General features: G+C 43.8%; 1 protein-coding gene across 15 annotated transcripts in view; it reads left to right on the top strand.

The window, feature by feature from the left end:
- The window catches only part of MBNL2 (muscleblind like splicing regulator 2), a 300,532-nt gene that overhangs the window by 139,259 nt on the left and 133,504 nt on the right, over positions 1–27,769 (top strand). For 14 of the 15 annotated variants that reach the window (XM_082246638.1, XM_082246637.1, XM_082246635.1 and 11 more), the window contains exon 2: positions 6,992–7,059. The gene's annotated coding sequence lies outside the window, so the exon portion shown is untranslated. Of the gene's footprint in view, positions 1–6,991; positions 7,060–19,239; positions 19,472–27,769 lie in introns of those variants that run through there. The other variant, XM_082246639.1, reaches the window with a different exon arrangement.

Here is a 27,769-nt window from a genome sequence, read left to right as displayed (position 1 = left end):
ATCTGGAGCACAGGGGAGAAGAGGATGCAGGAACTGGTCTAGCATAGTAGAGGAGCCCATGAGATCGGAGGATCAGGTAAATGCCCATTACTCTTAGACATAATTAGGCAGTTAAATGTTACAGTGAGAGAGTATCCAGAGAGTTCAGCTTTAACCACTTCAATACAGGGCACTTTCAACCACTTCCTGCCCAGACCACTATTTAGCTTTCTGCACTCACATTTTGAATGAGAATTACTCAGTCATGCAACACTGTACCCATATAAACTTGGTGTCCTTTTTTTCACACAAATATAGCTTTCTTTTGGTGGTATTTAATCACTACTGTTTTTTTTTATTTTTTGTGCTATAAATAAAAAAAAGACCGAAAAGTTATGAAAAAACTTACATTTTTCTTTTTCTGTCATAAAATTTAGCAAATTTGTAATTTTGGCCAAAATCTATACTGCTACATATCTTTGGTAAAAATAACCCAAATAAGTGTATATGTATATTATTTAGTCTGTGAAAGTTAGTCTACAAGCTATGGTGCCACTCATTGAAAAATTGATCACACCTGAAGTACTTAAGGCCCATCTCATTTCTTGGGAGCACCGTTTGTTTTTCCAGCACTAGTTTTTCATGATTTTTTTCATGTTCTTTGAAATTCGGGAATTTTGAACTTGGTCACTGTTTGGACTATTTGATTCACCCCCATTTGTGGCTTTTTTTCACTTGTATTATATGAATACACATTATGAAATTATTTTTTACTTTAGTGTAATATTTGCACAATAACTTTATGGAATATTTATTCATCATTTTATGTTTATAAGTCATTTCACTTGTTCATGACACACAGAATTTAGCGCACCAGACTATCTTTATTATTATTTATTCCAGTACCATTGGATCTTTGGTAGCAGCTTATTCACATATATCAGCGCACTTTCTCACATTTTTCAAATTCTAGGAACATAAAATACGCATCTATTTTCCTGACAACCTATCATTTTTGAAGGCCTCACATAGCATGTACATACCAAGAATTACACTCCAAAAGTCTATTGAGGAAAGGGTAAAAAGGCAGCAGGCATGAATATTGTCTATAGTAAGTACTGGGATATTGTCGGCACAGCCAAAGCATTTGTTCAAAGGAAATGTCCAGGCAGAGACATGGTCAGCACAGCCAAAATAATGGTCCTGGTACATGGTTACCTGCAGAAATTCAATCTCCAGCCCTTCATAAACATACTGCCTCTTGCTACAGCTAATTATTCCCATACTACAGATAGCAGGCAGAGGCATGATGGCAGTAAGGCAGCAGCAGGCTGAGGGCTGAGGGCCTCCGTCAGGTAAGACCTAGGCACAGGAGTAGAGGCTTCTCCCACCCAAATCTCTTTGAAGCCTCTGGACTCCAGACCCTAATCTGGAAATTACGAAATCCGGAGAGAACCAAAAAATTAGTTTTCCCCATCCAGAAAAAACAATTTTGGAGCCCCTCCCATACGTGAGACCCCTGTGTACTACAGTAGCAGGGCAACAGATCAGTCCAAGCAGTAGGCAGAAGCATAGTTGATAAAACAGGCCATGGTCAGTTCACGTGCAAGCAGTCCAAATGGTAGGCAGAGGCATAGTCGAAAAACAGTCCAGGGTCAGTTTACGTGGAAGGCAGTGGCATGGTTATTTGAGAAAACCTGGCAAATGGTCAGCACAGATGATGAAAATGGGGAAATTATTAAAAATATGGGCTAATATTTTAAGGATGTGTGATAGTCGGAAGCATTCTCCAATGCACAGGCCATGTTGGGGGAGACAATGGTAACTGGTATCTCTACGAAATTCTCTTTTGCTGCATGCGCCACATCCTTTTGGTGTCTTCGGCCTGCTTCATATGGTGGAAGTAGCGCTTATGAAGTCAGCTAACAGCATCAGAGCGAAGGTTTTCTTGGGGGGGGGGGGGGTCTTCGTTGATTGATAATTAACGTGACAATTTCTTTGATGAATTTAGGGAGGGGGTGGGGCTTTTCGTGGATTTGGTGTTGATAATATATGCATTATAAATGGCCAATTTAACAAAATAAATTGCTACTTTCTTGTACCAGAAACGGGACCTCCTTGTTGCCAAAAAGGGCTGAAGCATTTGGTCATTGAAATCATCCCCCCATGTAAAGATCATATTCTTGGGACGCATGTTGGCTTTTGAATGGGACCTTGTCGTCTTTGAACCTCAACTGTGGTTTCATAATGGATGGTGGACACTATATATACATTCCTGCTATCCTTCCACCTCAAAGCCAGCACTTCATTGCTTCTCAAACCTGCTTACCCCCCCCCCCCCCCCCTCGCATTTTTTTGTTGTGCAGAGATTGCGAAAAGCCCTTTCTATTCTTTCTGGTGGTTCCGCAGGCCAGGGTTTTTGCAAGGTGTAGGTGTTTGAAAAGGGGCAGGCTGGTATAGTAGTTATCCAGGTATATATGACAACCTTTGTTCAGCAGTGGGTAAGCCAGGTCCCATACAATTTTTCCGGTTGTGTCCATGTAGGCCGGACACTCAGGGGGCTGGAGCTGGGAAACTCTTCCTTCATATATGCGGAACGCATACAGATATCCTGTGGCTATTTCACATAGCTTAAATAAATAATCACATACATTTTGATCCCGTATTTGGCCCTTTTGCTAGGAATGTATTGTTTTATTCCTAGCCGGCCTGTAAAGTGTACCAGGGACTCATCCGCATATATGTTCTGATCAGGGACATAAAGTTCTGCAAATCTTTGGGAAAATTTTTTTAATAAGTGGCGAATTTTACATAATTTGCCATAATTTGGATGGTTTCGGGGAGGGCACTGGGTGTTGAAGTGAAGGAAGGGCATAATCATCTCATATCAGGACCTGGACATTACAGCAGAATAAATGGGCATGTGGTGGACCAATAGGCATGTCCTTAAGTGTTTTTTTTGTTTTTGTAAGCCCCATGTTTTATAGTGAGGCCCATAAACAATTTGAACTCCTCCAAAGTCAAATCTCTCCACTCAAAGGGACAGGCATAGGATGATTGGAGATTGTTTGCAATATACTGCTGGGCATAGAGATTGGTCTGGTCCACAATAAATTGCAGCAAAGTGTTGGCCAAAAATAAATAAAGAAAATCAACTTCTGAGAAATTCTCAAGATTGGCCTGGACTCTTGGCTGTGCGGTGAAAGGGTGAATGATTGCTGATCCCGAGTTGGAAGGCAGCCATGTTGGGTAGGCAGGAGCATCTGAGAGGAATGTAGTAGCCCTGACTCTTGAGGGATGTGACACTCTAGTGCTGGTAGTTGGGAGGATTTGAAGTTCCTGCACTGGTACTTGGGGGTGATACTGCAGCGCTGGTGCTGGGCCTGGGCATTTGGTCCTGGGGTGTATCGCTGGTGGTAGTGCTGGCACTGGGCCTGAGCATTTGATTCTGGGGTCTATTGCTGGTGGCTGCCTGGTTTCCAAAGCATGCAGTGCCCTTTTAGGAAGGACCAATTCTTCCTCTGATTCCTTCGCTGATCCACTGCTATCAATTGGTTCAAATTATGAATTGGAATTTGGAATTGGAATCTGATGAGAACTCCCTGCTGCTCTCATCAGTCATGTAGAGAATCTGAAACGCCTCCTCACTGCTGTACACTTTTTTGGACATGATGGTGGCTGTGTGACGGTCTTGTGGTGATGGGCTGTGTGACTGCTGACGGTCACTGATGGGTGACTGATGGGTGACACTGATGGGTGACAGGTGACTATACCTGATGGGTGACAGGTGACGGTGATTGATGGCCGTCACTGACTTTGAAAGGCGAAGGCACTGATAGGTGATAGGTGACGGGCGATAGTCACTGACGGGTCACAGGTGATGGTCACTGATGGGTGACAGGCGACGCTCACAGATGGGTGATTGCTGGGTGACAGGCGACGGCACTGATGGGTGATAGGTGACAGGCAATGGGCACTGATGGGTGACAGGTGCATCGCTGACGGTACTGATGGCAGTCTCTGATGGTTGACAGTTGCACTTCATGGGCACTGATGGGGTGACAGGTGCAATGGGGGGGGGACTGAAGACTGTATGGGGACAGGTTCTCTTTATTGTCTGCTTGTGCAGCGTAGACTGACAGAACACAGATCGGTAACTCACTGCTGCTGGCTCTTCTCTCCTCACACTGGAAATGCTGTGTGAGGAGAGAAGAGCTGGTAACAGTCAATTACCACTCTGTGTTTACATTTGTGATTGGCTGTGAATGGATCAGGGACGATCACGTGGTAAACAGCCATTGTCATTGGCTGTTTACCACTATGGGTGATGAGCTGTGTTTCTGGGAACACGCTGCCATCGACATTACTGCACAGTGCACTCCCGATCATGCACAGTCTAGACAGTAGGCAGAGCTATGTGATTGGCTGTGATTGGATCACAGCCGATCACGTGGTAAACAGCCGCGCTCATTGGCTGTTTACTCCCTGTCAGTGACGAGCTGTGTCTCTGGGACACGCCACCACTGACAGTGCAGGGCTGCGCGCACTCGATTGCGTGCATGCCCTGATTGAATGGGCCAATGTCATATGACGTCGGCCCAGAACGAAAGCCGCACTGGTCTGCAGTCATTTGACGGTGGGCGGGTGGCAACTGGTTAAGTACCAGATTTGGTTCTTTCTTGTCCATCTCCATCATACAGCATGGCTGCTTTGCCCTAAAGGAAGAAACCCACATTTCTTAACCTGCAGTTTTTTCTTTAGATAATCTCTAATTTGCCTGCCTCCTAAAAGATACTGACCTTGATGTCAACAAATAACATTTGAATGTTTAAATACTGCTAGCCATTAAGGCCCCGTTCACACTGGGGCGATCCGACTTGGGGGGGCGACCTCGGAGCGGCCGGCACGGACTTCATAACATTGAAGTCTATGACGGTTGCTCCGGGTCGCCCCAAAGAAGCTCCGGACCCCTTTTCTAAGTCGGAGCGACTTGTGTCGCTCCTATTAGAACGGGTCCGCAGCTTCCCTCTGGAAGGCGACCTGTGAGGCGACCAGGTCGCCTTAGTGTGAACGGGGACTCAGGGTGTGATATGGGGATGGTATCACTTTGAAGGGAAAGTATAGTATAATTCCACAGAGTACACATTTTATGTAATTGCAGAGTATTGCATTTTTTTTTTTTACATTTCTACAAGTTTGCTGATTTTTTGTAACCTTAATAATGTAAGTATTAGTAGATTTGGCACTAGATAAGCCTAGTACACATTATTAGACATTTGAATGAAAATAGCCGTATGCGCAACAATTGTTCTGCTCGTTAGTACACTGCTTATTAGAGCTGATGTTGACGGGGCATGTTGGAAAATTTTTCTCAATAGTTACTAGAACAAACGGTTTTCATAATATTAGAAATCAAATGAGCAAGACCGTGCATGATCTGAAACAAAGTATGACCCGGAAGAAGATGACCACAAAAATAATTTTCGTAAATGAAAAAATGATAGTATACATGATAGAATTTTTTTAAGGGGATATAAACTCCAAATTTCTTTGATAGTGATAAGTCAATAGCAATATACAGTTTACCAGTATACAGATTATCTCTTGGACCATAAATAAAGATTTATGATTATTAGTTTTTATTAATAATATTAAAAACTATTTTTGATTTTACTCAATATCTATTTATATTACTACTAGGATTAGAAGAGTCACATGCACATTACATCACTTCCGATTCTACGCTGAAACATAGCTACGTACATGGGAAGTTTTCCTGCATCGTTCATGAACTTTCGTACCATTAATGGCATTCTCATTTTCAACATGCTGCGAACGTTCAGAAAAAAATTTACGATTGTTTATCCGATTTTCTAATAATTTGTAACAGGCTTTACTTTGTCTAACTACTTATAGGCCAACTCCGGTTGTACCCACATTGCACAGGTTGGCTGCTCATTTTTGTTTAGGGGATTGGAGAACCGAGATATACTTGCCTAATCCTCCCTCCCTACATAAGACCAGTCCCTGTGGCTCCTGCACCCCCATGGTCTAGCTGTCTTGTACGGTGAACTGTTCCTGACATCATCACGCCCATACACCTGCTCTGGACGTGAGGACGTCAGGAACAGTCCATTGCTGGATTGTGGGGGAGCATTGTTTGCCAGTGGAGCAGAGGCTATGGTGAATATACAGTTTTCCCCTGGAGAAAACGAGCAGTTGACCCAGGCAGTGTGCGCTCAGCCCAACAGCATTAAAAAAAAAAACTTTTTTTTTTTTGCCTGGAGTTGCGCTTTAAGAACTGTTGGAATAAGATCTCTGCTACATGGGGAGTACATTGTTTTCAGTGAGTAGATTGACTCATAGCTGCTCTGCTAATTAATTACTTGGTCCATTCTTTTAAGCTAGCTACACATTATTCCATTTTCTTGTACAATTTTCCTTTAGATTTACCAAAACCCTATAATATAAGATCAAACCTAAACTTATTCAATTTGTATGCAATCAGGCAGGCCCTTGCACTACATAGTTGAAGGTAAATCGAAAAGAAATTGAGCAAGAAAATTGTTCACTTGTGCGGATGTGGGGATCTGTGATGTTTTTTCGTTTTTAACCTACTGGTTGAACCAAAAAAAAAAAAAAGCTCAACGTTTATACAGAGCTTTAGTGAATAATATGTGAAGCTGTGTCGATCATCAATCTGTGTAGTCATCAAATTGTATGCAAACAAAAATGCTGTTTCATTTCCTTTGCACACAAGTTGGTAGTCAAAGTGAATACAGCAAGCAAATTTGACTGCCCAATATACATAAATAATTATACAATACCGTATATAGTATAATTATAACCTTTTATTCTGAAAACATGAACATTCATTGGTAAAATGATTTACATTGAGCTAATGTGTTTTACACTTGTGTGTGTAATATTTAAAAATAATTGAGAGAATATGTACTAATCTAATGCATTTGCATGGAGCTCACTTTTAATCATGTTCTCTTATTCCCTCAAGGAAACCGTCAACTCAAGCCATCAAAAATCACCTTTTGTTCCTGTGGCTTCTTGGATTGCCTACTGTGTGTAAGTTTACTTTTTGCTGTTTGCCTTAACTTATTAGATAACCAAGAGTGTAGCAAAGTGTCTAAGAGTAACTATTGCGGTGATAATATGGGGATATTCAAAGCATGCTAGCTGCTATAATAAAAGTTAAATCCATTTCTGTGGCCATATTATACCCTCATTTAGGGTACATTCACATAGGCACATAGACCCATACCTCTTGCACACTAGCATTAGGCCTCTTGCACACTGCAGCTTAAAAAAGCTAAAATACAGCCCCTTCATTGTAATGTGCCTATGCACACATGCGCGTAAATGAGCGCCATTAATTCTTCAGTAGAATAAAATAGAAAAATCTGCATTTTTGGACAGTAATTTACGCCTAATGCGTGCGATTGCGAACAAATGAACGCTCACAAACATACTGTTGATCTTAAAAATGCTAATTTGCAAATTATAAAAAACGCAAGAATACATTTGCGTGAAAAGACGCGAAAATGCACGCGAATGCGAGAGAATGTGTGCATTTCAATAAGACAAATACTCCTGAAATTTAGGACTTGTCATGTGACTTTGCAGTCCCAAGTCGCAGGACAAGTCGCACGACCAGTCACACGACCAGTCGTACAAGTGTGAAAGGGGCCTAAACCAAAATATCTGGAAATATTTAAAACATTGCTGCAAACACTATACTGTACTGTTCCCACATAAGTTGTAAATAAATATTTACGGTATATAGTGAACCTTAAATCAGACAATGAATAAATATTATAAATATCCCAAAAACATTATACATACAGTATAGTAGTAACATACTAGCAATATGCATATACACTTCTTTCCATACGGTTCCACCACCCCTATAATGCTGCAAGCAATGTGTATCGCTCATTCGCTAAAAAAAAAAAAATAGATTTCTTTCATTCACTGATGGACACAGCTTCAAGTTTTTAGACCATTGGGCTTTATGCTGTCTCTCTTCAGGAGTAGGACTTGGCGGAAACCTTTTTGGTTACGCCACTGGGGCAGTCCCAGAGGGTATATTATTACTTCCTGCTATAGGACTCCAGTTTTTTTTTTTCTTTTTGCCTAGTCAGGAGTAAGGACCTGGCTCTCTGCTGGGATCTGCGGTCCTGGCATTTTTTTGCTTTTGAAATGGAATTGGAGCGTGTTTCACCATCCAATCCACTCCTAGAAGCTACGGGACCCTCTGGGTTTCAGTCTGCTCTGGTGGCCATGACGGCAGCCCTGCAGTTGCTAGTAGCCAAAGTAGATATGGCGCTGCAATGTAGGCCTAGCAAGAAACGCCTTTGCCTTTATCTGCTTCCTCAGAATCTGAGGTGGATTTGGCCGCTGCGGAAGAGAGCCTACTGGGTCTGCATCCATGCATGCTGAGTGCTCTAATAGTGAGTATGAGGAGTCCTCCTCAGCAGCCGCGTATGAAAAAGCGCTGGTGGAGGCCCTGATTGTGTCAGTGCGGGAAACTGTAAAGTTGGGACGACTCGGCGACGCCAGTGCAGTTTGGCACTCGCAAATCTTCCAAGGTTACTAAAATTGTTCCCTTTCCTGCCTATTTTGACGAGACTGTCACTAGTCAGTGTGGTTCCTCAAAACGCATGGTTGAAATACCTAAGCATTTTGCTAGGCAATATCCCATTGAGGAGTGTCTTCTAAAACTGATGATTCCACCATCGGTGGATTGATTCTCAGGTTTCCAACCAAATAAGGCCATACTTTTGCCAGTGGAGGATTCTCTGGACCCCGTGGACAAAAGATCTGACGCTCTGGTCTGATACCGCTTCACCATGGCTGGTTCAATTTTGAGACCGATGTTTGCTATCACCTTGGGATCCCAAACTTTCCCAGATTGGGCTAAGGTTTTTGTGCCAGGATCTTGAGGGGAGTCGACACCCTTTTGAGCTGGTGGATCAGTTGATCCAGGGGTTACAGTATATTTGTGATGCATCCCTCGATGAAGCCCCCTTGGCCGGCAGGGTTTCGGTGAGGGCGGTGAACCTTCGCCGTATGATCTGGTTGAAGTACTGGTCAGCTGACCAGGCTTCGAAAAAAGTGCTGACTGACCTTCCTTTTGTAGGTAACGGCCGGCTCGGTGCCTCCATGGAAGAGATTATTAAGGGCCCTACGGGTGGCAAGAGTACATTGCTTCCGCAGGCTGCTAAGGGCAAGGAACCCCACCGCAAGTCCTTTCTTTTTGGCTCACAAGCGGGCCTTTCATCCGTCTGGATCGCAGGAAAAGCGTTTGAGATCCACCCGTACCTTTGCGGGAGGCTCCAAGAGACCCTGGAATAGTAAGTCCAAAGCGGGCACTTCTGGTTCCGCAGACATGCCTTCCCCAGCCTGAAGGGGCACCCTTACCCGCGTATAGGGTGGAGGGACGTCTTTGCTTCTTAAGGGACCCGTGGACCTTGCTCATTCAGGACAAATGGGTCCACAAACTGGTTCAGTTACAAGATTGAGTTTTGGTCCTTGCCTCCAGCAAGCTTCTTTCCTTCCAACTTACGCCTGTCTCCCGAGCGGCTACAGAGCGGTGCAGGACCTGTTAGCACAAGGATTTATTTTGCCAGTTCCAAGATCTGAACATTTCCAAGGTTTTTATTCAAATCTGTTTACAGTTCACAGGAAGGGAGGCAAGGTTCAACTGATCTTGAATCTCAATGCTCTGAACCACTTTGTGCAGGTTCAGAAATTTCGGATGGGAGTCCATCCGCACAATTGTAGCTTTCATCCATCAAGGAGATCTGCTGGTCTCTATCGATCTCAAGGATGCTTGCCTTCATATTCCAACATATGTCGGGCATCCGAGTTTTCTTCCTTTTGCCATGGGCGAGGGGCACTTTCAATTTGTGGTGGTGACTCTTTGGTCTCGCCTCAGCTCCTCGAGTGTTCACAAAGGTTTTGATCCCACTGTTGGCCTTGTTACGGCAGAAGGGGATCATGGTACCGGGTTACCTGGACGATATGCTTCTGCGTGCAGAGTCCTCCGTGGCTCTAGAAGCCGACTTGGACATTATGGTGCAAACTCTGCAGGAGTTTGGGTTGACACTGAATTTCCAGAAATCTGCACTGTCTCCGTTCACAAAGCTGGACTATCTGGGTCTGACCAGCGTCAGCCCGGGTGTTTCTTCCTCAGACAAAACTTCTGAAGCTACAGGATGGGGTTCGGCTGTTCGGCCTGTTGTCCAACCATCGATCATCACTCAGGACTTGCATGCAAGCGCTGTGTTTGATGGTCTTCACCTTCGAGGCGGTTCCGTTTGTACAGTTCCACACCAGACCTTTGCAAAAGAGAGATTCTGCTCAAATGGAACAAGGACCCGCTGTCATCGGACAATCTGATCCTGTTGAATGATAATCTGATCTTCATTTGAATGAAGATATTGTGTTGCCGTCCCTATGTCTTAAGCCGAAATTGCCTTAGATGTGGTAAGGGCGATTCGGGTGTACCTGGCGATGACTGAATTGATTTGAAAATCCGATTCTTTCTGTTGTTATGGATGGACCTCATAAGGGGCAGGCCGCATCTGCTGCAACCAATTCCAAGTGGATCAGGCAGACAGTGTGGCAGGCCTACTCCATTATGGGTCAGGTTTCTCCTTTCCCTGTTAAAGCGCATTCTACGAGGGCACTTGGTGCTTCCTGGGCCTTCCGTCATCAGGCGTCATTGGTCATGTGTGAAAGGCAGCTAGGTAGTCGTCTGTACACACATTCACAATTTTTATGTGGCATCTGGCTGCAAAGTTTTGCAGGCTGCGGTTGCAGAGGCTTCCGCTTCTTGAGGGTGTATTTTTTTTCCTGGTTGAGCTCCGTTTGTACCTGGTTGGCTATGTTTAGCCTTGTTGGGAATTCTGTGTTTGCTGTGCCCTGCTGTGTCCGTCAGTGAACGAAAGAGAAAACTGGATTTTTGTCTTACCGTAAAATCCTTTTCTATGAGGTTCGCTGACAGAAACAGCACCCGCCCCTCTTTTGGGGTTGGGTTATATGTCTTCTGACACTGCTTGTTACAAATTGGAGTCCTACAGCAGGAAGTGATGGTATACCCTCTGGGACTGCCCCAGGGGCGTAACCAAAAAGGTTTCCGCTTAGTCCTACTCCCGAAGAGAGACAGCATAAGGACAAATGGTCTAAAGACTTGAAGCTGTGTCAGTCAGTGAACCTTAGAGAAAAGGGCCTACAGTGCACTTTCACCCCCTTCCTGCCCAGGCCAATTTTCAGCTTTCAGCGCTGTCACACTTTGAATGACAATTGCGCGGTCATGCTACACTGTACCCATATGAAATTTTTATAATTTTTTTCACACAAATGGAGCTTTCTTTTGGTGGTATTTAATCACCTGGGTTTTTTATTTCTTACAAAGAAAAAAGAAAAAAAAAAATTTTTTTTTTTAAAAAAGTTTTTTTCTTATTTTCTGTGAGTAAATTTTGAAAATAAATAATTTTTCTCCTTCACTGATGTGCGCTGATGAGGCGGCACTGATGGGCACTGATAGGCTGCACTGATGAGGTGGCACTGATGAGGAGGTACTAATGTGCCGCACTGATAGGTGGCACTGATAGGCGGCACTAAGAGGTGACACTGACAAGCGGCACTGATGAGCACTGGGAGGCGGCACTGATGGGCAGCACAATCAGTGCCCATAGTGCTGCCAGTCAGTGCCTAGATGAGCAGGCACTGATGGGCACTGCCTGGCAGCACTGTGGGCACTGATTGTGGACAGTAATTGGCACTTTATTTACTTTTTGTGTAATCAGGATTACATAAATAAAAAGATTACTTGTACTTGTCTCCCCTATGAGGAGGAGCCGCTGATCGGCTCTCCTCGCCTAACACTCTGACAGCGTGAGACGAGGAGAGCTGAATAACGGCACTTCCTCATTGATTGGACACAGCTGATCACATGGGTAAAGAGTCATGTCATTGACTCTTTACCGAGATCGGGGTAGCGCCGTGTCCTAGCAACATGACGCGGCCACGATCGTCGCTCCGTGCGCCCCCGGGGGCGCGTGAGAGAGGCTTTTCTGGTGTGCCATCATATGACGGCGTCCCAAAACAATAGCTGCACCGCTCCGCCGTAATTTGACGGTGGCCGAGTAGCAAGTGGTTAACCAATATGCAATATTTCAAACCACAAAGAAAAAGTTTGTTTATACTGAAAGTGCAGGCAGGAGGGTTCCACCACCACTATAATATTGTATATATGACACACAGTCCATAAATGCAAAACCGTTCTTTGGTTACTACTACAATTATTCCAGGTGTATTCTTAGTGCCTCTTCATCCACCACTGTGATCATTCTCCAGTAAATACCACCGCCAGTTACTCTCTGCACTAGTGCTGAAACGATGCGTCGACGTAATCGATTACGTCGACTACAGAAATACGTCGACGTGCGTGAAAGGCGTCGACGCGTCACACGTGAAGTCACACGCCGGGCCGCTTTAAGATACGGCCGGCCCACAGCGCTGCTTTAAGCATTGCTGGCCGGGCCGCTGCATTGATTGGGGCTCCAGAGTGTCTGTCTCTTCTACGTCAGCCGCTGTGAGCGGCATGACGTCCTGGGGCGGGGGCGGCTGCGCCTGCGCGGCGGTGCATCAACTGAGCTGACTCTCTGTGGCTGCAGACTGCCGCCGACGCCAATGATCCCTCCCACTCCAGCAGCAGCATGTGATCTCAGGTGAGCCTGAGGGGTCTGCACTGGGAGGGGGGCTTACTAAGTGGTCTGTACTAGGTGGGAGGGCTTACTGAGGGGTCTGTGCTGGAAGGGGGCTTACTGAGGGGTCTGTACTAGGTGGGAGGGCTTACTGAGGGGTCTGTGCTGGAAGGGGGCTTACTGAGGGGTCTGTACTGGGAGGGGGCTTACTGAGGGTTCTGTGCTGGAAGGGGGCTTACTGAGGGGTCTGTACTGGGAGGAGGGCTTACTGAGGGGTCTGTACTGGGAGGGGGGCTTAGCTAATCAAAAAAAGAACACTCAATTAAGCAAAAAAATAAAATAAAAATAATCGTTAGATTAGTCGACTAATCGGAAAAATAATTGCTAGATTAGTCGACAGACAAAATAATCGTTAGTTGCAGCCCTACTCTGCACTCATCTTCATCTTCTTGTTTTGACCTATAGGTCACCACATGCTTTTCCCTTTAAGGGGTCTTCTATACCACTCCAGATATCCAGGGGCATCCTCCCAAACATGGTGTGGGTGGATTTCTGTATCATGGCCCTCCAGTCTGTGTCTTAGAATAAGAGGGAGGTGAAGCCACCATTATTCTACATGTAATATCCCACCCCTATTGTGTTTAGCTTGGTTAGTGGGCATGGAGGAGGAGGAGGGAGAGAGTGGGCTGTCATTTACCACAGTGTATACGCCCACATATGTGACTCTGTAGTCACATGGGCTACTCAGATTTGATATGGAGGAAAAGCTCAGCTTTGAAATTCCCTGAAAACTGAGTGGGTGCAGAGTTGCCACCACAGCTGCGAAGTCCCTAGCTGAATTGGGGACATGAACAGATGGTGGAGATAGAGATGAGCAAGATCAACAAGGTTTTTTGCAGAATACAGAAAATGAATCTCATAAAGACTGAGTGAGCATGAACAGCATGCGATACAGCATTTATTGATAGTTTCTTTATGATGTGGACACTTTAAGTTAGCTTTAATCACTTTAATCAAAATTGTTGTGCGTTACTTCTTCTCTTTTGCTTTGTAACTTAGAGGATTTTAAGTCACTGAAAAAAAAAATGTCAGCTGCTACAAATATTGTCCCCCACTTTTAATAAAAGCACACTTACCTGTCCAGGGATCTAGTGCCGCCCTCACTCGGGATGGTTCTTCGCCAGTCTTTGGGTCCCCGACGCTGGCATGTTTACTGTGTGAAACTGCCTGTGACTCCTTGTAGCTTCTTAGCTGGCTTCCCACTGTGTATGCAAGAGTCTCTCTATGCTTTTGTGAATAGTCCTGCAACCTCTTCGGACCTGTAAAATGTCCCAGAAGGTTGCGGCAAGGGGAGTGGGCGGAGAACTTTTAGTGGAAGTACCGCCACAGCAAGCGGCTTGCTATCGGGGCACCTGAGCCAGGCCGCTGCTCTCTGTGTCCTTTCAGACATGGAGCCAGGACTCAGCCCTGCCTCCTCTCTCTCTCCTCATTGGCTCATTGACTTTGACCGCAGTCGGAGCCAATGTGACCAAACAGAGGAGGCTCTTGTGAAACATTGCTGGATCTAGATGCGGCTTAGGTAAGTATATGGGGGGCTGAGAGGGGCTGCTGCACACACAAGGTTTTTTATCTTAATGCATTATGATAAAAAAAAAAAAAAAAAAAAAAACGTTCTGCCTTTAGAACCAATTTCAGCGCTTCAAGCAAGCTTTGTTATAAATTTCTGTGGAGGCTTTGAAGCACCACTAAAGCGACATGGGGTATCATTTTTGAAGCAAAGCAAATGCAGGGTGTAAACGGGACTGAAAGCTATCCATTTTATTCAGTGACAGGTGCTTTGACTGGCATTCAGAAAGCTTTAAAATAAGCCTGTTCGAAGCCATGTTTTGAAACAAGTGTAAACAAGCTCTTAGGGTAAAAAGTTGCATAGCCATTCACATGCTAATTTGCATTTACATTTGTCCTGTGTGAATTAGGCAAAAACAAAAGTTCTTTAAGCCATTTCCACTTTTGAACAAAAGTTGTTTTTATTTTTGACAGTAGTAAAATGCTACATTATGGCCACTAGTTGGAGCTAAGGCGCATAGGAAAAACATACATATTTGTAATTGGAGATAAAATGTTACAAATCAAGAGAATGTTAGTGAAAATTAGCACTCATTTACAATTAGTTACTCACACGCTCCCCCTCTCAGACACTGCAGCTCACAGTGGGAGGTTTCCAGCAACAGAGGCAGTGCTATCAATCCACACAGCAGTGACCCAGTGCCGTTTGGAAATTACAGGCTTATGAATTAACAATGACAATGCTGCTAGCCATGTCCCCTGCAACTTGTTTTATCCCACTGTAGTGCAAGCAGGCACAGCCTACAGGAGATTGACAACCAGTTGCCGTTGCCATCACAGGATGTGGCTTTAGGTGGACTGGCAAAATCAACAAAGAAAGCTGTGCAGAAAAACAGAAGTTAAAACACGAACATACTGCAAATTTTGTTATCTATAGCTTACTTTTAGCTAGTTTAATGGAACACAGGTTGCTAATCTGGTGTACATTTTGTAAAACATATGGAGCCCATACACTAGACGAAAAATCTTTTGCAAATCTTTCATTTGGACAGTTTGTTTGTTTTTTCGGCCAGTTACATAGTGAGGTTGAAAAAAGACATCAGTCCATCCAGTTCAGCCTATGATTTGTGTGTGTGTTAATAGGCATTAATGGGTAATCAGTTGTGAGGTTTTCTGAGCCAAACCAATGAAGGACAAGTTTGGAAAATTTCTGCCGAACAAACGATAAATTGAAAGGTTAATATGTTTCTCATCTGAACTGTTTGCACCAGACGTGTGACAACCAACAAAAAAACTGATTCATTTATGTCCTTTAACAATTTCGGCCCCTTTCACACGTGTGCCACTTGTCCTTCGACTTGGGACTGCAGAGTTGCATGACAAGTCCAACTCCATGATTTCCAATGAATATTGTTTATATCTGTGTGCGACTTCAAGTCCTGACTTTGATATGTTTTGAGGTCCATAAACCTCAAGATTACATAGGCATTTAAGTGCAGTCAAAATTGCAGATCTTTTAGGTTGCACAAGTGTGAAAGGGGCCTTCTCGATCAAAATTCGGTCGCTGCATGATGACAAAATCGTTTACTGTCACGGCCGATTGTTCATTATTTGAAAAAGTTATTTTTCGTGTAGCAGAAGGCCAGTATTACTTTAGGCTACATTCACACCTGAGCGTCGCGTTTTCGCGCGTTTTTTAACCGCGATTTCACCGCGATTTACAGGTGTTTTTTGTGCAGGCGTTTTTAGATTGAATAGAGACCAATGGAAAACGCCTGTAATCTGCCCAAAAAGAAGCTCATGTACTTTTTTGAGCGTTGGGCGTTTTGCTCACAGCGTCAAAATGCTCAGATGTGAACAGGGGCCATTGAAATGAATAGGATTTGTCTTGTTGGGCGTTTTGAGAGCTGATCCTAGAGCAGAAAAACGCCCCAAAACGCCTACATGTGAACGGAGCCTTAAGCTGCTTTATATTTGTGTACAAACGCAGCTCTGAAAAAAATAAAATAAAATAAAAACAGCTCAAGGATGTGGCAAGTTTTGCTTCTGGGTATTGAAATGTGCATGTTGTGAATGTACCAAGAAAAATGAATGGACTAATTTACAAATCTCATAAACTTCTATTTTATTCACAATATAATATAGATAACATATCAAATGTTGAAAGTGAGACATTTTGAAAAGATCAGCCATTCTGAATTCAGACCCTCGCTCTTTACAGAACCCATGTAACCAAATGCCTAGATTTTTGTTCACAAGAGCAGAGCTGTAGGGATCCCAGTGGCAAACTTTCTTCATGAAAGGTAACTATATCATACGTTGCATTACTTCTTATTTATCAGTCACCACATGGGCTACTGTTTAAATATGGCTCTGCATTAAAATTAGAATAGAGAAAAAAAATATATGCATTGTCTTGTTTTATATCTTTAGGTGCCATTTTTTTTCCCTTAGCATGGTAGATTTTGTGTGAATAAATTGATGGTGAGTAAAGTGGAGGTTAGTTAATGTAGGTGATGTACCTAAAGCTGGCTTTCCAGACTTTGAATTAGAAATGAAAGCAGCTGGGCAAATTAAAGTTGCCCAAACAGTTACTGCTTCCAATGAACTAGAATTTCTGTTCAGGTGTTTCAATAGCTGAGGGTTCCAGTTGTCAAAATACAGTAATCAGCAGCAGAAGATTTAAGACAGTGGTTCTTAACCTGGGTTCGATCGAACCCCAGGGGTTCGGTGAGTCAGTCTCCGGGGTTCGGCGGGGGGGGACAAAGGGGCAATTGCTCCCCCCGAGAAAATATTACTGATTGTGAGGCAGAGCGCACCCCGGGAAATCAGAGCTGCGGTTGGGACAACTCACAGCCATTACACATAGACACTTGACACTCCGCCCCCTGTACCTCCCCCAGCAGGTTTCCAGCCTATCTCCTGCAGGCTGCTTGCTGCGTGAGTGGGCGGGATGGGGATGTACCTGACCACGGAGATCGCGCCCGCCTGGAAGTGGGAAGTGTGAGCAGCTGAGCAGAGGGAGCCGAGTGAATGTTCCTGGAGGTAGGCTCAGCTAGCTGTACATGGTGGATTAGTTTACAAGGACCTCTATGCTAAGTCTGCTGAGTTACTGCAGCTTAGCATAGAGGTGCTGTTAGCTGACAAATGGAAATGCATGTCCTTTTCATTTAGCATTGTGAATACCCCCTGGTGTGTGCCCTCCTGATACCCAATGGAATGCTCTCCCAACACCTCCCCCCAATGTGTGCCCTCCTAACACCCCATGGTATGCCCTCCAAACACCTCCCCAAAGTGTGTTCCCTCTTGACACCCCATGCTATGTCCTCCCAACCCCCCCCCCCCAGTGTGTGCCCCCCTGATACCCCATGGTATGCCCTCCCAAAACCCCCCCCCCCCCCAGTGTATGTCCTCCTGATACCCCATGGAATGCCCTCCCAACACCTCCCCCCAGTGTGTTCCCTCCTGACACCCCATGGTATGTCCTCCCAGCCCCCCCATTGTGTGCCATCCTGATACCCCATAGTATGCCCTCCCAATAAATATTACCTAAATATATACCTATGTTTTGAATTTGAAAAAATCATATTTTATTTTTTCAATTAAGAAGGGTTCGGTGAATGCGCATATGAAACTGGTGGGGTTCAGTACCTCCAACAAGGTTAAGAACCACTGATTTAAGATTTATCCATCCATGCTGTTTAGCAAGGATGGGGATTCTATATAGAGAGATCTTTACTTGTATGGCCAGCTTTTGATAACATGTTATTAAAGTGATATTAGTTCGGGTTTAAAAAAAAAAAAAAACTGTCATACGTACCGGCTCCGTGCAATGTGCAATAGTTTTGTAAAGAGCACCCCAGATCCTCTTCTTCTCGGGTCCCCTGCTGGATCTTCTTCCTTGACCAGTGCCACCAATAGCAAGCCGCTTGCTATAGGGGCACTGGTGCATGCACACTCCCAAGCCCCACTGTATGTATCCCTAAGACCCATAGAGCTGTGGCTCGGCCCTGCCCCCCTACTCTCTCCTATTGGCTCACTGGCTGTAATTGACTGCTGTGGGAACCAATGGCGCCCGCTGTTGTGTCAGCCAATGAGGAGAGAGAGAGACCTGTGACAGCCAAGGCTTCAGTTCACATCGCTGGATTAGAGAGGGGGCTCAGGTGAGTATTAGGGGATGCTGTGGGGGAGCTGCACACAGGTTATTTAACTTCATGCAAAGAGTACATGAAGGTTAAAAAAAAAAAATCAGCCTTTACAGCCACTTTAAAAAGCATTTTCTATACATAAAAGCAGTGCTTGAGGTTTTAGGTTTGCCTGTAGCAAATCAGTTGGAATCTCATTGCTCTGGGCAACCGTTCCACTTATCTTTTCCTACACTTTTGTATACAATCTTTTACAAAAAAAAAAATCATGTCAATTGCTTAGCCAGAAAAAAAATACAACTTCAGCATTAGACAGAGCTGTCTCTAGGAAATATGCAGGTTAAAAGGAAAGATTAAAACAAAAGTAAATGAAACATATTGGCTGCCTCTGCAGCATCAATGGTAAAATTGCTGTTAATGGTGATTGGCAATTTCAGATATGGTGCAGAAAGCCCTGTGTTTACTCAGCAGGACAGAGACGAGCAACCTTTTTACTGCAGCTGTTGCTGAGTTACAGTCCCCATCACCTTCAAGCAATCAGAGGATTCTGCAAGTTGTATTTTAGCAGCAGCAGCTGGAATGCTGAAGGTTGCCTACCCCTGCAGTAGTGATGCAGATGCTATCATCTGATTCTGATGTAGGTGACGCTGAGAGACTGTAACGGAAATTCCATTTTCATCAGTATGGATGCACTGTTGTTTTTGCACACTATTTCTGCTGTATTGCAGTGTCAATCACAGTCTGCCAGCCAGTGCAGTGCAGCCAAGAATAAGGAACTTGAATGTGATTGGTTGCTGCAGACTGGGAGGGATAGGAAGGAAGGGCTGCAGTCTTTCAGCGACGCTGTACAAGCCTTCTCTCTCTCTCTCTCTGCTTCATCATCTGATGGGAAAATCCCCTGGAAGGGCAAAGCATCTGTGCGCGTGCCAAAAGAAGAGAAAGGGACTGGACAGTATATGCTGCAGATAATTTCTTAGTGTAGCCATAAAGATGCTGCTGCGTGTGAAGGTGGTGAGGATAGACCGTGCAGAGGAATAACCAGTGCTGTAGCAGGTAAGAGGATTTGTTAGTGTCCCTGAATGTAAGAAGAGTTTGCTGCAGTCTGCTGCATACAGTGTGTTGCTTGCACAAGTCAGGATCAGTCGGAGTACAGAGGAGGGCAAACGGCCAGAGCATAACATGAACTATGAATAACAGATGGCTTCTCTTCTGCTTATTCTGCCTTCAATTTAAGCTGTTCTGTGTGCTTTAGTAACATAAAAAATCACCTTGTGCCAAGTGTTTACATTTCTGAGCTGACGTGCGGAGATTAGATCATTTTATTTGTATAATCCTAGAGGACAATTTAATTTTCCCCTTTAGACACCTAAAAAAAAATGTTACTTCCTAGAAGTCCCTCTGTATGCAGTACGTCCACTGAAATCTTTGTATCTAATAAAAGTCTAATGGACTACAGGTTGAGCATATAGACAAATATACATATTGTAAGCTTGTGGTTTTAAGAGTATATTGGATTAGCTGTGTTTATAACGCCTACTGCAATTATTCCATATTCATGCAATATTAATGAGAACACACAGCCAGAAGAATAAATTAGGAGACCAGATTTTCCATGATATCCCTGCTTGTGCTTCCAGGGTCTTATCAACTTTCTTACTTTACTCACACTAAGATAAGAACGATCTATTTGATTTTGGCGTAGCTAAGGGCGTATTTACAGTTGAAGGCAAGAACTGCCCTTCCTGTAGACTCTGCGAGACACTTTAGGCCTCAATCTACACAAGTACACAGCCTGCTACTGATGGTTTACTTATAAAGCCATGCTACAGTATATGCTGTGCAGGGTAGAGATCTTTTATTTAGAGAGAGGAAAGGTCAGAGTAGCCATTGCCTGACAGGATGAGATATTAGGAAAATATGGCTTAGCAGAATAGTTTAGTCATTTGTGTTTTACTTGGACAATTGATATCATGCATACCTCTGTGCTTACCAGGATGGTATGTTGTGTACTGTGTAGCATCCATATAGTGAGATCTGACTACCGTAGTGCTCATATCTATTTCAGAACCTTGAATATATGGGCAGCATTGCCAATTTAAATAAGATTTTCTGCAGTCCTGAAAAATCCTATTCAAGTGTAACTGCGGAATGACTGCAGTATGTTTCTCTTAATTGCTGTGCCAACATTTTAGAAAAAAGTATGCAATGTCATAAAATGATTCCCGTAGGGGCCATCCATTACATTCAGTAAATGGCATGAAGTACTTTATTCATTCTGAACCGGGAGCCTGCTTACAGTGTATTCCATTAATGCGAGAAAATTATAGAATATTCATAGATTTTAGAATTCATACATTAATGTACTGTACAGTCAGTTATTGAAGTGCATCGAAATTGGTGCCAGAATTGGGTATTTTAAAGTTTGGAATGTTTCTTTTTGTATGATTGCAAGGGGACAGGTTCATATTGTGTTCATTATGTGCATTATTTTCAGGGCCAGTTCACTTGACAGTTTTGGAATTCTGGGTTGGTCAAAATCACGCAGTGTAACTAGAAGTGACATATCCATAAATTTGTACTTCACATGACCTTCCAGCATTTCAGATTCCAAGCCATATCCCTGATAGTGTATTAGTTATTAAAAATTAGCACAAGTTAACAGTAAAGCTCACCATCCACTTCAAAGTTTAGTTGTACTCTCTTGGATTTAGGCTGGCCATACACTATACAATTTTCTTATTCTTTAGATTTACCTTAAACTATGTAGTGCAAGGGCCTGCCTGATTGCATACAAATTGAAAGTGTTTAGGTTTGACCCTACATTACATGGTTTTGGTAAATCTAAAGGAAAGTTGAACAAGAAAATTGTATAGTGTATGGCCAGCCTTAGTAACAACTATCTAGTGCAAGGACCTGTTTGATTGGACACAATTTGAGTGGAAAGATTAGGTAGTTCCTCATATTACCTAGTGTTGGTAAATCTAAAGTTGATTGAATGGTTAGATTGTAATGTGTATGGTGACCCTGGCCTAGGCCATCGACGATGCGATTTTCCTTTTGGCAACCACGGTTTGCAGGAAAGAAAACTGCTCGATTTTCCCCCCATCAGCACAGTCAGCATTAATGGGGGAATCCCTGCAGCAGGGCTATTACGTTCTCCCATCGGGCACCGGGGGAGCTGTCCCTGTTGGGAAAACACATTGATTATTGCTAGCGGCTATAGCCATTGGCAATAACCACATGAAAATCTGACAGGCTGGTTTTACCCAAGTCATACTACAATCAAATTGGGTACAATCATCCTGCCCATGTATGGTTTGAATTTTGGCCGATCCCTGCTGAACCATGTTTGGCCAGCTTAAGACTCCTAGAAACAGTGGTAGTGTAGTGTTCATTGGTTGGAAAATAATATTTATTAATAAGAATTATTCTGTCCCAAGAGCAGATAAGGAACTGGAACTCTCTGTGGAGACAGTGCATACTCTATGCCAGGCATGTCCAACCTGCAGCCCGGAACCGCAGGCAATGCGGCCCACTGCCCCATGACAATTTTTTTTGCTGGGGAGGAAGGAAGTTGGGTCGGGGGCACGGCCACAGCAGCTTCCAACTAACGGTAGGCAGAGGCTTCCTCGGAGGGGGCGAGGGAGGCAAGCATGTGCAGTGTTTCTGACTCCTACCACCATGACCACTTCAAATCACTGAAGTGGTGAGTGTTCCTTTATTGTCTCTCAGAAAAGGTAAACCTCTGTATACTGATTCCATTTAATTTGATCATCCTCTAGTTGGCCCTAACTATAGTATATATTTTATATGCGGCCCGAGAACATTTCTCTACACTCAATGTGGCCCAGAGAGGCCAAAAGGTTGGACACCCATGCTCTATGCAATGGTACTTCAGTAGGACAGAACTCACAAGTGTACTGCAAGATTTTCTGAAGAGGATAGGTGTTTTTGAGACTTGTAAAAATGGTAATTATTACATTGGCCATGGAAACTGAATAGAAGTTTATTCAGCACCTCAATTTCATGATCAGCTGTTTGCATGTATATATAACGCCAGAACAAATGTTGTAACATGTATAGCATGTGGATATAGTAGCCGACTCACTCTAATTTGCCCACTCTGTTTGATTTCATGTTCCTGTGCTATACTATGTACCAGTCTTACAGTTAAATAGAGGAATTCTGGTACATGAGAATGAGCAAGAATGTTGTATGATGCTTTGTAAAAATCTTTTTCAAAAAATATAACTGCAATTTATGGTTTTTCCACTTGTTAACTTTGACAGATGACCAATCTCAAGGCCTTTCTGTATTTTGTTTCAGAGTAAAAAAAATATGGTGAAGCGAGCAGTAACCATAGAAACCAATTAGAAATCAACAGCTAGCAGTCTAACTACACTAGCACAAATATAGGATGCATCCTGGTGTATAAGAAAAAAATAAAAATACACTACCAGGTGCCTGACTGTTCTTCTGATTTTGTTGATAGTGTCCCCAAAGCTTGGAAAATCAGGGTGCTCTAATATGGAAACCAGCTTGTGTAATTTTCAGCTCTAACCTACCCATTTCACCTCTTCAGTAGATTTTGACATCCCTCATCACAGTGATAGTAATGTATAGGAGGCCAGAGAGTGCTCTAAAGAAATTTACAAACCCAATTCCAAAAAAGTTGGGACACTGTACAAATTGTGAGTAAAAAAGGAATGGACTAATTTACAAATCTTATAAACTTCTATTTTATTCACAATATAATATAGATAACATATCAAATGTTGAAAGTGAGAGATTTTGAAATGTCATGCCAAATATTGGCTCATTTTGGATTTCATGAGAGCTACGCATTCCAAAGTTGGCACAGGTATCAATAAGAGGCCGGAAAAGTTAAATGTACATATAAGGAACAACTGGAGGACCAATTTGCAACTTATTAGGTCAATTGGCAACATGATTGGGCATAAAAAGAGCCTCCTAGAGTGGCAGTGTCTCTCAGAAGTCAAGATGGGCAGAGGATCACCAATTCCCCCAATGCTGCGGCGAAAAATAGTGGAGCAATATGAGAAAGGAGTTTCTCCAAGAAAAATTGCAAAGAGTTTGAAGTTATCATCACTGTGCGTAAGGGTCAAGGCTGGAAAACCATGCTGGATGCCCGTGATCTTCGGGCCCTTAGACGACACTGCATCACATACAGGAATGCTACTGTAATGAAAATCACAACATGGGCTCAGGAATACTTCCAGAAAACATTGTCGGTGAACACAATCCACTGTGCCATTTGCCGTTGCCAGCTAAAACTCTATAGGGCAAAAAAGAAGACATATCTAAACATGATCTAGAAGCGCAGGCGTTTTCTCTGGGCCAAGGCTCATTTAAAATGGACTGTGGCAAACTGTTCTGTGGTCAGACGAATCAAAATTTGAAGTTCTTTTTGGAAAACTGGGACACCATGTCACCTGGACTAAAGAGGACAAGGACAACCCAAGTTATCAGCGCTCAGTTCAGAAGCCTGCATCGCTGATGGTATGGGATTGCATGAGAGCGTGTGGCATGGGCAGCTTATACATCTGGAAAGGCACCATCAATGCTGAAAGGTATATCCAAGTTCTAGAACAACATATGCTCCTATCCAGACATTGTCTTTTTCAGGGAAGACCTTGCATTTTCCAACGTGACAATGCCAGACCACATACTGTATCAATTAGAACATCATGGCTGCGTAGAAGAAGGATCCGGGTACTGAAATGGCCAGTCTGCAGTCCAGATCTTTCACCCATAGAAAACATTTGGCGCATCATAAAGAGGAAGATGCGACAAAGAAGACCTAAGCCAGTTGAGCAACTAGAAGCCTGTATTAGACAAGAATGGGACAACATTCCTATTCCTAAACCTGAGCAGCTTGTCTCCTCAGTCCCCAGACGTTTGCAGACTGTTATAAAAAGAAGAGGGGATGCCACACAGTGGTAAACCTGGCCTTGTCCCAACTTTTTTGAGATGCGTTGATGCCATGAAATTTAAAATACTTTTAATAACCGCACACTCACCTGTCCCACTATCCAGTGATGTGATCACCTGAACCTTCGTTTCTCTCCTCCCCACCGACATTTCAACTGTGGGCACCTGGCTGTGACAGCTTGCACGGGTTGTGCTGTGCCTGCTTAATGACTGGGAAGTCTTCTGGGACCTGACATGTCCCAGAAGACTGCATGGAGGGAGAGAGGAGAACTTCCACTCGGACCGCCTAGGCGATCTGAATGGAAGTGGGAGCAGATACCTGTCAAAACTAAAAAAAAAAACTAAAAAAATAACATGCCTAATGTGGCAGGGGAGGGGAGAGGAGTGCTTGGCTGGTGCTCCACTTTAATCTTGTTTTTAAGATGTATGTATAGGCAAAACCTTTTCTTTTTCTTTTTTGGTTAGAGTGTGGAAAGATCAAAACTCATCAGTTTGTCTGCATCCCGCTGAAGAGATTTCTCTTCACTTGCTGTCATTGGAAGATTTATCCTCACTTGTTCAGGTCACAGTTGTAAAATTTCCATCACTTTTTTTTTTCTGTGACTATACAACAATACAATTCCTTTTGAGAAAAGAAATTGGGAGCAACCAGATCATGCAGCTGAGGACCAGGAAACCACACGCCATTTGAAGTGTGGAATTCAGAAGATTCTGTAGGGTGGTCAGTCTGTAAGGTGGGCGTGGGGTATTAAATTTCCTTTTTTGCACGTTTTTGGAATGGTTTAATTTTAGAATACCTCTAATCGCATGTAATTGCTCATGCAGCGATCACAAATATGCGTTTGCTGCATGAGCAATTACACACAAAAGGCAACGATTGGCTGCAGGAATTGCAGCTAATTGATGTTGGGTGCATTTGTAGGGTGCATTTGTAGGTATGAATGCACCTTTTATTCTCCAAGAAATGGTAGTATTTCCTTTTACAGAATGGAAGTACAGCCTACAAATGTGGCTGCCTTTACAGGCACTAAGTTCCCTTAAAGGGGCAATCTAACTAAAAATGATGTTTCGACAACTAGGAGACTTTTTATATCTTTCAAAATATAGAAGCCAAGTCTCCAAACTGTAGCATCATTTTTTTTTTTTTTATAAAGCTGTAGTCTGTCGTTTATAATTCATCAGGAAATGCTGTCCTATAACTGTGCTTAAAGTAATTGTAAAGTCTCCTTTTGTCTTCTTTTTAGATAATATGTTATATGGGCGGCACAGTGGTGTAGTGGTTAGCATTTTCACCTAGCAGCAAGAGGGTCGCTGGTTCGAATCCCAACCACGACACTACCTGCCTGGAGTTTGCATGCTCTCCCTGTGCCTGTGTGGGTTTCCTCCGGATACTCCGGTTTCCTCCCACACTCCAAAGACATGCTGGTAGGTTAATTGGATCCTGTATAAAATTGGCCCTACTATGTATGTATGAATGTGAGTTAGGGACCTTAGATTGTACGCTCCTTGAGGGCAGGGACTGATGTGAATGTGCAATGTATATGTAAAGCGCTGCGTAAATTGACAGCGCTATATAAGAACCTGAAATAAAAATAAAATAAATGTTATACTTACCTCTTCTGTGCAGTGGGATTTGCACAGAGCAGCCCAGATTCTCCTCTTCTCGAGTCCCTCGTTGCTCCTCCTAGCCCCTCCCTCCTGGTGAGTGCCCCCACATCAAGCAGCTTGCTATGGGGGCACCCGAGCCAAGCTGCAGCCCGGTGTGTCCATTCAGAGCTGCCTTTCGGCCCCACCCCTCTATCTCCTGATTGGATCACTGACTTTGACAGCCGCAGCACCATTGGCTCTCGCGGCTGTCAAAGTGCTGTCCTATAACAGCACTTTGAGTACTGCTATTGCTGGTATTTAATTTGGAAATATCGCCATGTCAGGAGAACAGATCGATTGATTTTTCATAATTTTTTTCGAGTCAATCCCAAGTGCTGAGCATTAAAGTGTGGGTTGCAGTGTCTGTTATTTTAATTATTGGGGACCTGTTACCTAAATCGAACACAAATCATTTTGTGATTGACTACCCTTAGGCTGCTTTTCAGTGGAGTTTTAGGGATGCTCTCCTTTCTAATGTTCCTTGTTTTTGAGGATTATCCCGCTTAATATTTTAACAACCCCCCCACCTTATTTAATGCATCTTATAGTAATTTCTAATTAACACAGACACTGGTCTTTAGATCCACCGTATGGCTTCCTCATTTGTGTACTCAAATCTAACCTGTCATTGCCCTATTTAAATAGATGTTTTGCTTATAGAGCATGATCAGGGATCACATCTTTTTTTTAGGCTGGGACAAATCATAGACACGACTACATGTCTGTTGGTGTAGGCAGAGAAATATTTGTAATGGAAGTAAAGATTTATTTGCATGTAGAAATTCCATATTGATCTATCCATCTGTCTATCTAATAATCTATCGATCTATCTATCGCTCTTAAAAATTTAATGAAGACTATGGGGTCAATTCACTAAGAGATAACTCGTGTGGTTTTTATCTTAAAAGTTGTAAATTCACTACAAAAGCTGTTTAACAAATGCATTAAATATTTAATTTTGTGATATTTAGCACTTAAGGCCCCTTTGACATGGGCTTTCCGATCAGGTCCACCTGTCAGTTTATGAGGCGGATGCTCCATGTACCTCTATGGGGCAGCGGATGTCAGTGGTGACTTGTTCGTTGACACCCGCTGCTCTCTGATCCGATGTGGTCTGTGAAATCCAGACGGATGGAAACCCTATAGAGAGCGGGGATCTGACAGCTCCATCTCTGCACAGTGAGCGAAGACAAAGCTTCTATCCGCCTGCTCAGCGGGGATCGGCGGATCGATCCCCGCTGAGCAAAACGGGAGTCCACCAGGCAGGGGCGGATCCAGGGGGGGGCAACGGGTCAATTGCCCCCCCCCCCCCGACATCCAAAGGAGCTTCCCTGCAAATTGGTGCTCTGATAATAGCACCGCAGAGAGCACTGGGGACACAGGAAGCAGCGCTGTATTACACAGCCAGCAGAGAGAGGGTGGGGCCGGGAGCTCCACTGACGCTCTGACCCCGCCCCTTTCAGCTTGTGCACTTGGTAATGAGCTATTGCAATTGGAGCTGAGAGCCCCGCCCCTGGACTTCTGCTCTGCATTGCTTAGCCAGCAAAGTGGAGCTCCTGCCCTGGCCCTGCCCCCGCCTCATGCAGCCTGTGTACTCTGGATGGAGTAGAAGGAGAAGAGCTATGAGTGGATTCCCCGCCCCCGGACCTCTAAAAGTTCCTGATGGCCAGGTATGTTTTTCCCTCCATAAACAGCCTGAATGCTAGCCTGAAACCCTGAGCTGTGCATATCTGTGCATTTCTGAAAGGCCTC

This window comes from Pelophylax lessonae, assembly GCF_965119305.1.
Source record: "Pelophylax lessonae genome assembly, chromosome: 2".
NCBI classification, from domain to species: domain Eukaryota; kingdom Metazoa; phylum Chordata; class Amphibia; order Anura; family Ranidae; genus Pelophylax; species Pelophylax lessonae.
Note: the sequence above shows the minus strand (reverse complement) of the source record. Positions and strands in the feature narration are given on the sequence as shown.